Here is a 17,224-nt window from a genome sequence, read left to right as displayed (position 1 = left end):
GGAAAATGAAATATCCTTAAGAATATAGAGTCATGTTAGTTAAGTGACTTGCCCAAGTACACACAGGTTAATAATAAGGAAGCAGTAGTATATGAATCTGAGTTTTCTGATGTCAAAACCAATATTCTTTCACTATTCCAAGTTGACTCTTTAAGAAGTAATTCAGATTGAAGGAAGTAAAGAAAGGAGGAAGAAAGGAAGTAAGTGTTTATTAAGTAATAAGTAGAGTCCCTAAGTGGATAGAGTGCCAGGGCTGAAATAAGGAATATCCAAGTTCAAATCCAGCCTCAGACTAGCTATGTGACCCCAGATAACTCACTTTATCCTGTTCGTCTCAGTTTGCTCATCTGTAAAATGAGCTAGAGAAGGAATAGACAAACCATTCCAGTATCCTTGCAAAGAAAATACCAAAAGGGGACTCAAAGAATCAGACAAGATTGAAAACAAGTAAAAAATATACTTAGTATTTTCTAGGTACTATGCTAACCACAGGATAGAAATACAAGCAAAGAGAAAGACAATTCCCACCCTCAATGAGCTTACATAATCTTTTAAAATAAGCTTTTAGTGATATCTTTTGTTTCTCAGTTTGTCCCAAGTACCCCAAGTATTCTTCCCTCTCCCCCTCCCAGAGATCCATCCCATATAAAAAAAATATCAAAAAAACCTTTTAAGGAAAAAAATCAGCACAGTTGATCAATGCATTGAAGAAGTCTGAAAACATATGCAGACCTGCAGACCTCTCACCTCCACAAAGACGTAATTTGGGGTTTCTTCCCATGTCTCCTCATTTGAGTCCTGTTTGATCTTTATAATTTTGTTATATTTATTTTTGTGTTGCATTTTTTTTGATTTGTAGTTATTCTTTCCACTTATATTGTTTAGTCATTGTGTATCTTGTTTTCTTGGCTTTGCTTACTTTACTCTGTATCAGTTCATATAGATCTTCCCATGCTTCTCTGTATTCATCACATAATTTCTTTACAGCACTGTCATTGCTTGGTTATTGTAACTTCATTCTCAAAGAGAACCAAAATGATATCGCTATGTTAGACACAAGTTACAGTGTGTCTGACTGTGACTGATCAGACTAATGTTAGCTTGGATGACTTTGCCACAGGTTGGGTACAAATAGTCCATATGAACATTTGGGGTGGATTCTCTAAATTTGTGCACCTCACATTTTTTTGAACTACTTCAATTCCGCTTTGCTCATAGAGCACAGCATTCATGTACCACAATTTGATTAACCACTCCTCAGTTGATGGGCATCTATTTTATTTCCAGTTCTTCTCTATCACAAAAAAATATTGCTATATATATTTTGGGCCATATGGAGACTTTCTTCTTATTGCTGACTTCCTTGGGATATAAGCCCAATAAGAGAGTTTCTGATTCAAAGGATGTGGACATTCTAGTCACTTTATTTGTATAATTCCAAATCACTTTCCAAAATGGTTGCACCATTTCTCAGCTTCACTAACAATGTATCAGATTACAGATTAATGGGGGAAGATAAAGTGCTAAAAACAAAAAGCAATCAGGTAAGGGGAATCAGCATGGGGGTGTAGTTTTAAATCCAGAACAGAGATGGAAGGGGTATAAAGACTGCAACCATGAATGCTTACAAGTACAGGCTTAGATTAGCGCCCCAGGAGGAACCCTCCACCTCCTATGAGATTCCTCTTTATGGCGTTCCTGACCTCTGCTTGAACACTTTTCAGTGTTGAGAAAGAGACTATTTCATGTGTCAAAGTGTTCCATTAGCTATAATTATTAGGACTAGTGTTCTTTATATTCAGGGAAAAATCTGTGTCCTCGAAAAATCTACCAATTTTTTCTAGTTCTGACCACACACATCTAGTCCTTATTTAATATGGCTTACTTCCATACTTTAAGGACTCAAGGATTGTCAGAAGAAGTGATACAAGGACACTCTTAAGGTCTGTCTTGAGAACTTTGAAATTGAGTGTGTGACATGGGAGACAGAGCCACAGGACCACCCAACATGGTATGCCTTCATCAAAGAAAGTGCTGCGCTCTATGAGCAAAGCAGAATTGAAGTAGTTCAAAAAAATGTGAGGTGCACAAATTTAGAGAATCCACTCCAAATGTTCATATGGACTATTTGTACCCAACCTGTGGCAAAGTCATCCAAGCTAACATTAGTCTGATCAGTCACAGTCAGACACACTGTAACTTGTCTCTAACATAGTGATATCATTTTGGTTCTCTTTGAGAATGAAGTTACAATAACCAACCAAACAGTCAACCAATCAACTTAAAGGATCAGTAATTTCTTAAGTGCAAGAAACCTCTACCATCCCAACTATTCACATCACAGCTTTTCTGTAATTTAAATTAGTCAAAAACTTCTTTATTAAGTGCTTACTATGTGCTGGATGGGTGCTCTTTAAAAATTGTTATGCTAAAAAAATTTATCATTCTGTAGTCAACCTCATGATGAGGTTCTGAGAATTTAGCTAAGCATGTCCTCAGATGACAAAAATTGTGCTTCACTAACACGCTAGGACCTACCTGTTGATGATTACTCTACTACCATAGCTTTCAAAGGTCATCTCAAGTCAAATCAGACATCAGAGAAAGATTTTATTGAAAGTTACCAACAGCATCCTTTCAGTTATTTGAAGAGAACAATTGCCACTGTCTTCCCTTTTCCAAGACAAATATCCCATCATTTTCATGTGAAATGGTTTGCAGTTACCTTCCTTCTTGTTCTCCTTTAGACATCAATCAATCATGTTTACCATGTTCTGGGCAGTACATTAGGCATGAGGAATGCAAAAAAAAAAAAATCCCTACTCACATGTCCCTCTTAAACTATGGTTTATAGTTGACTGAAAGGAAGTCTTTTTTTACTTGAACTGCTTCTGTCAAAATAGACTTCCTTCCTTCCTCCCTCCCTCATCCTCTTCTTCCCTCCTTCCTTCTTTATGTTTCTTTAATTTTTAAAAAACCTATCTCACCCAACCTGGAAATACAGAGGTTACTCATAGACTGGATCACACTATTCTCCGTTACAGGAGCTTTGACCTGCTCTATTTCTGACATTGGCCAGTTTATCTATGACAGCTCAGATCTCTGGAGTTCAAGAGATGTTTCAACTTCGGCCTCCCTTGTCTTTTCCTAGAGCTCAAAAATAATTTCTACCCAGCCCCTTTCCTTTGACTCTGCACCTTGGTATGTCCCCCTTCCTTTCCCAAGAGCCTGATCACCTCTTCTTTATGTGTTGTCTCCCACTCCCATCCCCATTCAATATAAGCTCCTTGAGGGCAGGAACTATCTTCTTTATAGTAAACACCTAATAAAATATCGATCTATCGCTATCATCTATCTGTCTGCCTCTCCATCTGTCTATTTAATAATTTCTATTAAATTTTTGGTCCTAAGTCCTTCAGAGCTCCTAGAAATATTTACCAACTCTCTTCTGGCAGTCTCCTTCCTTCCTCCATGAGTCAGCAGGAATGGATGACAGTCCAATCCCCAGGTTCAGTTAAAATGATTTAAATTCAGTCCTGACTATTTCCCAAGGTCTGGTTCTGCTTGTGAGTCCGTGATGAGTCTTTTACTTCAGGAAGGAAATTCATCTTCTGAGAGTTAGCTGAGAATTCAAAGGACCAGCGTTAGCATAATAATGGTTTCGGGATGGGCAATGAAATCTGTATATGTTCAGAATGTGGGTCTAGTGCTGTCAACTTCCCAAAGTGTTTTTGTCTTATATCATGACTTTCAATCAATCAGGGAAATTAAAAATTAAAGTCTGCTATAACAACAACGTATGTAAGAAATGTTTCCCAAAGCCTAAAAATCTATTTCTTGCCACTTTCCATCACTGAATTTTTTTATGTGAAAACATCATTAGCACTAAGTATGTGGTTTGATTTCTAGAGTGTTTCATCTTAGAAAGATTTAAGAAAATTTTCAACTTGGTGGTAAGAATGAATTTTTACAGTGAGTATTAGAAGCAAGCCAATGATTGCATTTGAGAAAAGGGCAGGAAAAGAGGCTCTGTGCAATTTGATATAATTAACTTGAGGAAGATTAAGGTGATTACAAGGGAAATTAGAAATTATGCAACATAATCTGAATCGGAATGCATTTGTTGATTAAGTTCTGATTTTGGAAGAGGCAAAGAGAGCAATTTTTACATTGACGTTAAGTACAATCCTAAAATAAATCATGCCCATTACTGTCACAAACTGTTGTCCTGATTAAAAGACTTAATGCTTTAAATAGCCTGCCTAGAAAAATGTTTGCCATTAGAGTGAAAAGTCTGAAAACACAAAACTATAAAAAAAGCCAACTCTCATTAGGAGTCAGATTATTTACATAACAAAAACAAAACAACCACTTTACTGAGAAATAATTTGTGATAATACTGAAAGATATTGTGCCTGCCTTGAGGACAGGGGGCTACCTCTGATGCATTTTAGCTGCGTCACTTAACCTCAAAGTCCCCATCAACGGGGGGGGGGGGGGGGGGGGGGAGGATTCATGCATGTATGTATATACACAATACACATATATGTGTATATATTTACACATGTGCATGTGTACATATATCTGTATATGTATATAGATATAGCTACAGATATCTAGATAAAGAGATACAGATATAGATAGCTAGGTGGTGCAGTGGATAGAGTGCTGGAACGATATAGTCAAGAAGACTCATCTTGCTGAGTTCCAATCTGACCTCAGATACTTCCTAGCTGTGTAGACCTTGCACAAGTCACTTAACCCTGTTTGTCTCAGTTTCCTCATCTGTAAAATGGACTGGAGAAGGAAATTGCAAATCATTTCAATATTTTTGCCAAGAAAACTCCAAATGGGGTCATGAAGAGTTGGACATGACTGGAAAACAATGAATGTGCCTGTTTCTGTGCTAAACACTGGGGATACACTATGGAAACTCAGAAGATGTTGGAATAGGGCCCGCTGCAATAATCAGTTTCTCCCAACCTGGACATTCTCCTTATGGACACCCAAAAATAGACCGAAAACAATGTTTAATTATATAGTTCCATGATCTTGAGTTCCAAATATTAATCTCTCAAGAATAAGCTGGAGGAAGCATAAATAAAAAGCCATTGGTCTGGAAAGAATCCATACTTTCAATGTACCCACGGAAGTCATTTCCTGAGGGACAGTAAGTAGTCAAAAGATATCTATACTTGTTGCACAATAATTGATTGTTTCCCAATGGATTAAATTTGATTTTGTCACAATAAGGAATTTAAAGAGTTTTCTATGTTCATTGTTTTAATAGCCTCACCATTCTCATAATGTTTGCTTGTCCACTGGCAGGGCCCCTAAGTCACAACAAATCCTGGGAGGTTTTATTTTGTTTGGTTTTTTCCTCCCAGCATGGAAAAAGGAGAAGCTGACATGAAATCAGCTCCAGTGAGAGGGATTTTCACCCCTACAGTAGGAGAGTAGACAGGACAGATGGAAAGGAAGGAAGTAGAGGGACTTCAACCCAACATTTGGATTAGCAGAAAGAATTTGGTGACCAGTGGCAGTGACATCTGCAAACCTAAGCCTCCAGGGGAGATTCAGGGAGGAGAAAGCTAAAGGACAAATGTATAGCTGTAAGAATGTGGGTTTTGTCCTTTTTGTTTTGTTTTTAATCATAGATACTTGCTTAGGGAACTGAAAAACAAAGGGAAAAACAGACCCTAAGAATTCATAGGTCCTTATCCAGACCAATTACCCTCTCCTTTGTTTCAGATGAATATTGCTGATACCCTGTCATAATTATATTCTTTTATTCAGTTCAAAGCTGCCTTTGACTGATCTAATAAAATTTCTCAAAAACACCTGTGATTGGCCCTTGTCCTTTTATTTCTTTGTATGCTGTCTCTCCTGATATGAGGGCAAGAACAACTCTGGAAACCACATGGGAGAGATCAATCTTTTCTGGTTGAGGACTGGGATCTGAAGCTCCAGTTCATAATTAGAGTTTTTGTTCTCTAGTAGGACATCATCATGAGCTGTTCATGTGTTTAATAATCACATTTAAAATGGAAGAATACTGTGAACTTGGGGCCTTCTCAATCTGTCTGGTCAAACAAGAAACCTAATGCAGCAACTCTTAGGGTTACATTAAAAGTATCTCCTAATTATTGGCATATTCAACTTTTGATTTCCTGATAAAGATGAGAGCTGCACCTTAACCTGAGATGTTGTGCCATATTATTAACTCAAATGTTTCATGGGAAGATGTAAAAAGGAGGAATGTCAGGATGCTAGGGTGCAGGCCAAGAGAGCTGTTGTTTGTAGACATATTGGGAATTTAGTGCCAAGATTTCAGCCACAGTCTGCCCTTCCTATCTTGACAGCTAAAACCACAAAGGAATTTAAATATAACCATTCCATTTCCTGTTTTAATAATAACTAAGTGAAGAAGTAATTGGAAACTGGGAAAGAAATTAACAGAAGGAATCTAGGGACTGGAAGGGAGAGAATCAATGAATTATTTAATATGAAAAAGTGGTAGGATAGAGGGAAGAAAAGGGACTAAAAAGATGAGATAGAGTCAGGAAGACAGGGTGAGACAGAGACAAGGATAGAGCATATTGAAATGCATTTAGGTATACTTCATTTGGATGTACTTTTGCCTTTCAAAAGGCATTTTTCCCCCACTGGATTGATGCATGAGAATCAAGCAAACTGATTTCCTTCATAAAGTGGCTGAACAGCTGAGCACCCAGTAAAGAAGTCACTGAGTACAGAGTGGATGTCTTTTTTCATTAGTTCAGTTCTATATTCAAGAAGTTATTTCCAATTACCTTTCCCATCTGCCTCTCAGCTGCCCTTACACAGCATGTTCTCCTCATATTCTAAGTCAAAGTTTCAGTTTCAACTATGAAAGGTAAGCAAGCTCAATGGCTTGGATAGGTTTTACTCCCCAGAAGCAAAGTCTGGAGACAACAATTCTGACTGGCATTTGTAGCATGAGCTCATATAAAACCTGTCAGCAGTTGTCAATAAAAACTTAAAAAAAAAATTTAACAATGAATAATTGGCCTTCCTGAATACAGGGGGCTGGACCACATAACCTCCTGAAGTGATTTTCAGTTGTGAAGATTCTTTGAATTGACTGGTAAAATTATAATTAAAAATTGAAAGCATTCCTGTGACACATTTAAATCAAAAAGTTCACTTAATTATAATATGGTAATTTGGTTTTTAAGACATCATTAATTTGGAAGGATTGAAGGGACCAGGAGATTACTAGTCATTTGAGTCAATTCCAAAAGTTCTTAGAAAGAACACATTTCACTCATCTGGGAAAGTTTTAAACTTTTCTTGAGTAGCCTTTTCTTTCTCTTCTTCCTGCATCACCAACCCAAGGCAAGTTGGGTAAATACTCCAAATGAGTTCATGTGAAAGGGAAGAACTGTTTTCTCTCTCATGTGCAAACCATGCTCCTCTAGTCCAGCCCAGCAGAGGACCAGGAAATAATTACCATGTGCCAGGTATAGGAATTCCAGCAGATATACCCATGATGGTAGCCAACTCCACATCTCATCTAGAACTGGAGAACTGGAGGATTCAAAGGAAAGTTTCTTTCCCTTTGGTCTCATGAGAATAGATTGCTGTCATCTGTCCCATGAAAAGGAGAAGACAAGGCATGGTAAACTAAGATCTTGATTGAATTTAATATATGATTTTTAATTGAAATAAATAGAGATTTCTCAAGCACTGTAAAAAAATAGTCACATATTTTGAAATTACTCAAGATATTCTTAAATGAAAATTTGCTTAAATGAAAAATACTTCAGCATTTCAAAGATCAATAATTTTATTGTGGATACTTCCTCTACTAATACAGCTATTATGCAGGGTCTCCTGAAAGTCTTGGTGCAGTCTTAAGAGTTAGTTAAATTTCCAGATTAAGCATTTACACTTCAAAACCAGCAAACACTGCAAATGAGAGATAGATTTACTATTTTGCTGACTATTTAAACATAAGAAAGACATAGAGAAAATGTTAATAATATAGATTAAATTTAAAAGTGTGTCATGTGTACATTTTTTGGAGAGTGAGTTGTTAAATATTTAACAACACATCCTTATATGGAAAGTATGTCAGATGATATTTCTAGGGAATATACAAACCTTCACAAGTAATGCTACACAACAAATCTCATATTTTTACCATCATGCAATTGTCTAAACAATGCAGAAAATATGAGATCACACTATGTTTAGAGCTGATCAGTTGGATAGATAAATAAACAAACAAACAAATAAATGTTTCCTTTGGTAGAACAAAATTCCCCCTTAAATGTTCTTCTATCAAGATTAACATGATGATTCTCTTTAATATTTTTATATGACTTTGAGTGGGTTAATCAACAAGATTAAATATCTAACACATCCCAGTACTACTGGGGATGAAGAGCTAAAACTGAAAGGCTCTGTTCTCCATGTTATTTACATTCTTTCAGAGGAAAAACAGGTTAGCTCTACACATTGTTCCAGAAAGGTTAGCACAATTTTAAGTCTTAATAACTTAAAATCACACTGAGAATTTTGGGATACTCTTTGTAATTATGTACAAAATATAATGCATGTACAAATAAATGCAAAAGTAAGTGGCATGGGGAGGTGCAAGCACGAGGATATTATTAAGGAACAGTCTTTCACAAGTGGTGCTACAAAAGAAGCTTCAGGTTTTCACCATTTCACCATTACCCCGAAATCAGGGGTAGGAAATGTCATGGTCAGACCTGAACTTTAAGAAAATCAATCTGACTGTTATGTGGGGCATAGATTATAGAGAGGAGATAAGGAAGGAAGGGAGCTCAATTAGGAGTCATTGCAATTGTCCAGGCAGGCACTGATGAAGGCTTGAACTAGGATAGTGGTACTCTGAATAGAAAGGAAATGAGAGAAACATTTTGGAATTGGAAATATGAAGATATTTGATTAATTAGGAAATAATAGAAGCTATTAAGTCCAAACACTTTATTTTACAGAGGAAGACATAGAGGCTGAGAGAAGTTAAATTATTTGCCCCAGAGTTACACAAGCCAGCTCTTCCTGACTTCAACTCTACGCCCTCTTTTGCACTGAGTCACTAGAAATATGATAGTGCCCTTCAATAGAAATACAAAAGTTAGGATGAGGGTTTGGTCTGGAGGGGAAATGATGACTTCTGTTCTGGAAATGATTAGATTAAGATGATCATGGGACATCCCAATTGACAATTGGTGATATAAGATGAGCTCAAGAGAGAGATGAAGATGGGATTTATAGATCTAGCAGTCATCTCTATGGAGATGGAAATTGAAACCATGAACCTGATATGTACAGAGAGGTAAAAGATGTCTAGAAAATAGCACAGAAGGACACTCACAGTTAAAGGGTAGGAAATGAATATAATCCAGTAAAAAGTTTGAAGCTTGATCAGAAAGGAAAACATGAAGTTTTTCTGGAGAAAGTTCTCCAAAGAGTAGTTCAGAAACAAATCTCAGATAAGTTTCTGACAATGATCTAGGTAGATGAAGTTGTCTGATATATATATATGCATATGTACATATATACATATATGTGTATATATTTACATGTGTATATGTGTATGTATGTGTATATATGTTTATATGTACGTATATGTGTATACATACGTGTGTATAGTGTTTTAGAGTTGCTGTGGCCAAAAAAATATCATCACCATGTGGTCAAAGTTATGATAAATTTCTCAAAAGCTGATTAAGTTGTTCCTGGGAGAACATGGAGACAACAAAATCACAAAGATTCACTGCAGACAGAGTATCAAAGAGAAAGTAATCCAAAGCTACAGAGAGTTCACAAAGCATGAGGACTTGAGGATCAAGAAAAGGTCTTTGGGTTTAGCATTTAGAGATTTTTGGTGATTTTAGAGAAAGCAGTTTTATTTGAGTGGTGAGGCTGGGTTGAAAGTCAGATGAGGAAAGGCTGAAAAGTGAGTGAGAGGAAAGGAAATAGAGCAATAAATACTGATGACTTTTTTTAAGAGTTTGTCTATAGAAGAAATGAAAATTATAGGATAATAATTTTAAGAGATGACAGGTCAAAGGAAGGGTTTTGATTTGCTTGTTTTTTTGTTTTTCAGGAGGGGGAAGAACTTGACATCTCTGAATACAGCAGCAAAGGTGCTAGTAGATAAAAAGAAAGTGAGTATTAGAGAGAAAGAGAATCCTCTTGGCATGATTCAGGAGGAAATGGGAGCGATGGGATCAAAACCCAAGTAGAATAATTGCTATTGGCAAGGAGAAGGGTCACATCTTCAGGAAAAGGAGCAAAGTAAGAAACCATGGAGAATAATGTTAAGAAGTTTTAAGGGATGTGATAAGGAAAAGATAGAAGCTAAAATGATGATGATTATTTTTTCAAGAAAGTAGGAGAGGGGGCCTCAGCTGAGAGGGAAGTGAGCTGCAGGGGACTTGAGGAGAGAAAAGAAAGATGTGAAAGAGCAATGCAGGGAGCTTGATAGAGAATCAAATAAGGAAGAGTAAAAACAGTCAAATGATAGACATCTATTAAGTACCTACTCTGTGCCAGGCACTGTGCTTAGCTCTGGCGATACAAAAAGAGGCAAAAGATAGTCTCTGCCCTGAAGGAACTCTCTGTCTAACGTGTTATGGAACAGATGCACCAGCTGAGATGAGTTAATTATTTATAGTGGACAAGTTGGTACAACTAGGGGATTTGTTCCAACGGTGTTGAGCATGCACTGCATAAAAACGGAGAAGGAAATATTAGAGAAGAGGATAACCCATGGTTGTTACTGTACTATAACAGGGATACATACATATAGATATACATATCTATATGTATGTATGTATGTATGTATGTAGACCTATATAGATAGATATATAGAGATATATAGATACATATATATATCCATGTATATGGACCTATATAGATAGATATATAGATACATATATATATATCCATGTATATGCTTTTGTATATGTACAAATCTATGTGTATGTATATGTATATATGGATGAGCATATGCACATGTGGATAGAATATGTTCATCCATATATACATATACATACACATAGATTTGTACATATACAAAAACATATACATGGATATTCCTATTTAATATTCCTATATCACCTTAAGGTTTGCAAGTTCTTTACAAATATTTCTTTTTATTCTTATAACAACTTTGGAATTTAAGTAGAATATCTAGAACTCTATATTTATAAGATCAAGATTGAAAAGGGAGGAAAATAAAACCAGTATAGGTGTAATGGAATGGGGGAAAAGAGACTAGAAATAATAGAGAGGATTAAGAAAAAGCTAAGGAGGAATGAGACAGAGATGGAAGGGAAGGTGTTGTGAAGTTTCATAGCTCCTGATCAAAGAGGTAACACACTTATGGGTTATAGTGAAATCAAGAGTATGACCATTCCTGTTTGCATCTGAAGTGAAGAAAATGTGCAGATCATAAGAGTTGGAAAGGTTAATGAACCAGAAGAATCAGATGTTTGAGGAAACACCTATAGGAATATTAAGTGTCTAGGTATAAAGACAGGAATGGGGGGAGGAAAGGAGAAATTTAAGCAAGATGGTAATCGTTTTTTTTAAAATTCAAGTTTATTTTTCAAATTCATTATTTATTTATTTTAACTTTTCCTTTACATTTTGAGTTCTGAATTCTCTCCTTTCCATCACTCCCCCACCCACTGAGAAGGTAAGAAATATGATATCAATTATATATTTGAAATCATGCAAATTTTATTTCCATATTAGCCATGTTGCAAAATAAAAGCAAGAAAAATAAAGAAAATGAAAAAAAATCATGCTCCAATCCATACTCAGACTCCATGGGTTCATTCTCTGGAGGTGGATAGCATTTAGAATTTTCTTCTATCATTGTATTGATCAGAATGGTTGAGGCATTCACAGTTGATCATCATGACAATATTGCTGCTACTCTGTACAATGTTCTCCTGGATCTGCTCTCTTTAATCAGCATCAGTCCATGCAAGCCTTCTCAGATTTTTCTGAAACCATCCTTATCATTCCACCATGATCATATATCACAACTTGCTCAGCCATTCTCCCATTGATGCATATACCCTCAATTTCCAATTCATTGCCACCGCTAAAAGAGGTGCTATAAATGTTTATACATATAGCTCCTTTTCCTGTTTCTCTGATCTCTTTGGGATACAGATGTAATAGTGGTCAAAAGGGATGCACAGTTCTATAGCCCTTTGGGCATAGTTCCAAATTGTCCTCCAGAATGATTGGACTAGTTCACAGCTCCATTAGTGTCTCAATTTTTCTGTATCCATATCCCCTTCAACATTCATCATTTTGCTTTTCATGTCATGTTGGCCCATCTAATCAGTTCAAGGTGGTACCTCAGAGTTATTTTAATTTGTATTTCTCTAATAAATGGTAATTTAGAACATTTTTCATATGACTATAGATGACTTTGATTTCTTCTTTATATCATTTAACCATTTGTCAATTGGGGAATGACACATTTTTACAAATTCAACTCAGTTCCTATATATTTGAGAAATGAGGCATTTATCAGAGAAAAATTTTGTAAAAATTCCTTTCCAGTTTAGTGCTTTCCTTCTAATCTTAGTTGATTTGATTTTGTTTGTTCAAAAACTTTTTAATTTTATATAATCAGTATTATCTATTTTACTTCTTGTGGTTTTCTTTATCTCTTGTTTGATCATAAGTTCTTCTCTTTTCCATAGATATAACATGCAAATTTTTCCATACTCTTTTGATTTGCTTATATCACCCTGTATGTCCAAATCAAGTACTAATTTTGGCCTTATTACATATTGTGTGAGACATTTGTCTATACCTAGTTTCTGCCAAAGTGCTTTCTAGTTTTCCCTTCAATCTTTCTCAGATGATGAATTCCTGTTCCCAAATCTTGGGATCTAGATTACTATGGTCATTTACTACTATGTTTTGCATACCAATATATTATGTTGATCCACCACTCTATTTCTTAGCTAGTACCAGATCGTTAACTTGCTAAACTTCTTGAGAAATGCAGGAAGAATTATCTAGGAGGCTGGCAGATAAATACAACAGTAGGTTGATAGCTAGGGCCAAATTAGTGGGAATGATGAATCCCATGGTCACATGGATTTGAATTTGTACTCTTTAAAGTTCTAATTTATATAAAATATGGCACTTGATTACAGACCAATGGAAATATGCAGTGTGAATTCAAGTACAATCACTTTATAAGATTCGTTATTTACACTATTTAGGAACTGACCATATACAGACTACTAGGGGAAAAACTCAAAGGGGAGACTGACGACTTGAGGGTAGGTGGATTGATGCGTGGTATTTGTAAGTTGTTGTGACAGAAAAAAAAAAAGAAAGAGAGAAACAAACAAATAAAAAAGAAAAAAAGTATCACCATGTGGCCAACCTAATGACGAAATTCTGTACCAGTAAGCACCCCAACATACACAGGGGGGCCTGCTACCACAGGCTCTTTGATCTGCTTCTCTAAAAGGAAAGGCAACCTTTGAGGGGTTAATACTCACTTTAATCAAGCATATATTTCATTGAGTTACTTCAGGGGGAAAGGTCAACACCCTGAACTTCAGATAAAATACAAAGAAATCAAAAATCAACAGACAAGGCTTCCTCTGTCTGATCAATCAATACATATATTACAAATCAACAGACAGGTCCAACTGTCTGACCATATTTACCAGAGAGGGAAGTACAAACATCTGGGTTTTCAAAGTCAGGGGGCTCCTCAGTGGCTTCCCAGACTCTCATCTGGCACTCAAATCTTTTTCCAAAAACTAATCCCTGAAATAAAACTGCACTCAGAGTCTTTATACACTTTTTAGAGCCAGAAGGCATCATCTCGCTAGAGAACCAGTGCCTCATTAACAAAAGGTGTGGACCTTCCTACAAATCTTCCCAGGCCCAACAATGGGTGGGAAAGATCCTCCTTAATCACATTATTCAGAGGCATCACACTTCTTGGTATAAACAAAAACAGCCAAAAGTCCTACTTTGCTTACCTTCATAAATTCTTGGGGGGAGGGGAGAAATGACAACACTTGATTAAGCCAGTCCTTAGACAACAAACACATAATCTGTCATCTGTATTTAAAACACATCTGGCTATCAGGCCATGTGTTCTATTGACATAGAATTTAAGAACCTCTATAATATGAAAGAGTTGACAGAAGAGGACTTAAAAGGAGGCATGTGTCAAAACAGTGCAGGAAAATATAGCTCAGCTAAAGTCATTAAATAAAAATCCGCTGGGAGATTGAATTTCCTCGGATGGTTTCTAATTTGTGCTGAGTTGTTTCAGTTTAAATACTCGTTTGTTGTTGATGTTATTTTAGTTAGCCATTTAGCTGAAATCTATCACAAAACATTACTAAGATTTTTTATGCATTTTATTAAATATCTATTAGAGACAGAGAGCAAGAGCTGGGCTTTGTAAAAAGGGATAACAACATGAAAACAACTACGTACAAACAAGATAGACAGCATAAATTGGAGATAATCCATAGAGGGAAGGCATTAGCATTAAAGAGGATCAGAAAAAGTTTCTCATAAAAGATGAGATATTATCTGGGACTCAAAGGAAGGCAGGGAAGCCAGGAGTTGGAGAAGACGAGGAAGAGTGCTCCAGGCATGGGAGAGAGTGAAAATGCCCAGAGTCTACAGCTTAATAAAAGTTAGTTGAATTTAATCAAATTGAATTTCATTTGATTTAGGGACATTCCTGTAGACTATCAATGCCTACAGTATCTACCGTGGAAACTCAAATCCATACGCTAAGCTCTTTTCCTGACATGGTTCCTAGAAAACAGAATTCCATTCCATATTTTTTAATATTACTTATGAATCTATCACACATGACTCTAGAGCATAGCACAGTACTGAGCATATAGTAGATATTTAGTAAATGCTTGGTGATTTGATTTGACATGTCTGATATCCCTTTGCTAGCACACACAAACTTTTCATAAATCTTTATTGTTTTCTTCTGGGGGTTATTATAAACTCCAGAATACAGGAAGCAGCCATCAAGTTTCTAGACTGTAAAATGAGACATATTGACATTAGTGTTGAAAATTATGAGTTTCAAATGAAGCCCTGACCACAAATTATTACAGATGAATGTATTTATAAGTTATGTCTCAGCATCTTTAATTGGGATCCTAGGGAAACTGTGTATAAATAAAAAGAAGGGATTTTTGTTCGCCTTTTTTCTAAAGGAAAAAACTCTAGAAAAATGAATTATTGCTAAGTCTCTTGTGAGTGATGAGGAAAGTACTGTATTGCTAATGCTAACTAAAACAATTTCAATCAGAAAAAATCCAGGAGGGTAGGTGACATGGAGTAATAGTCTCTTTCCCTACTACAGCTTACTGACCAGACCAGATCCGAATGGGAAAACCAAGAGGAATAGGCACTATGGCAAGCCCTTCCCACCCAACATTCCTACCAATGCTCATACTCTCCCCCAAATAGATATGCTGCACCCCCCTTCCTTTTAACTTCCATGGAGCAAATGCATGTTCTGTTCTACTCAAACACTTCATACCCAGTCTACCCTCTCTCACAGTAGTATGCCCATCCTCCAGTCCTGCTCTCCATATGCAACTATTTATACCTTTGAGGTAAATTCCCAACTATAATCTTCTATTAAGATGGGGAATCTGGAGGGATAACCTCCTCTTGCCATATAACCTGGAAAATTTCAATCAGCTTTTGTATGAGCAATGGTCCCCCTACCTTGTAAATCTCAGCTGTATTAGAATCAGCACCAAGTGCTTTGTCACATAAAAGGAGTCTAATGGCCCTCAAAACCTCTTCTTCAATTGGAAGTTTAGCTAAGGAGGGAATGACTTCAATCTGAGATAGTCAATGGCCTCAGCATTGATTGATGACAGTCTGTTGAGAGCATGATGGAAGTGTTCAGCCTATCTCTATAGGATCATGTCCTTATCACTAATCAATGTGACTCCATCATCACTGAATCGTTGTGATGCACCATAGGTTTTGGTCCATAAATAGTTTTCTGGGAATCATAAAAGTACTTTAGATTGTTACTATCAGCATAAAACTGAATATCATCTGGTTTCTTACTGAGCCAGGAATCTTTACCTTGGTAGTGTACTTTCCCAGGATGTACACATTGACCATGAGTTGACACACTCATTGCCAGAGTGTTTGGGAGGTTCTGAAAGAAAGTATGGGAGAGAAGAGGTAGTAGACTGACTACCAAGCTGAAGTTCTACAGAGCCATTGTGCTGACCCCATTGTTGTATGCCTGTGAAACATGAACAGTCTACCAGTGCCATGCTAGGAAATTGAATCACTTCCATTTGAACTGTCTTAGGAAGATTCTGAAGATCACCTAGCAAGATAAAGTCCCAGACACTGAGGTCCTTCCTCAAACTAAGTTGGCAAATATTCAAACTACGCTTCAGAGAGCACAATTCTGATGGGCTGGACATGATGTTCTAATGCAAAATGTACCCTTGCCAAAAAGACTATTTTATGGAGAACTCGCATGGGGCAGGTGATCACATGGTGGTCAGAAGAAGCAATACAAGGACGCTCTCAAGGTTTCTCTCAAGAACTTTGGATATGATTGTGTGACGTGGGAGACACTGGCACAGGACTGCTCAGCATAGTGTGCCCACTTCAGAAAAGATGCTGTGTTCTATGAGCAAAGCAGAATTGAAACAGCACAAAGGAAACATAGGACATGTGATTTTTGGAGTAACCACCCCAAATGTTCACACAGACTATCTGTACCCCACCTGTGCTAGAGTATTCCGAGCTCATATTGGTCTGATTAGTCACAGTCGTACACACTAAAACTTAGTTTTATCATGGTGATGTCTTTTCGGTTCTGTTTGAGAATGAAGGACAACAACCAAACCAAGATGAAGAATCATCGATGTCTTACCATTTGTCTTGCCACTATGTTCTTCAGACCCACAGGCATTGCCATCTGATTGCCCATACACCAAAAGGATCTGAAGACTCTTATTCATACTGCAGTAGTCACATTACAGATGCACCCTTAAAACACTTGCACTCTTCTATCCTCCCAGCAGCTGAACCCTCCTTTATGTTTTTAACTCAATTAGAATGTGAGGTGTTTGAGATCATGAATTTGCCTCCAAAGAATGATATATTATTCTGAGGGAATAAGTAG

This window comes from Notamacropus eugenii, chromosome 1 (assembly GCF_028372415.1).
Source record: "Notamacropus eugenii isolate mMacEug1 chromosome 1, mMacEug1.pri_v2, whole genome shotgun sequence".
Lineage (NCBI taxonomy): Eukaryota > Metazoa > Chordata > Mammalia > Diprotodontia > Macropodidae > Notamacropus > Notamacropus eugenii.
Note: the sequence above shows the minus strand (reverse complement) of the source record.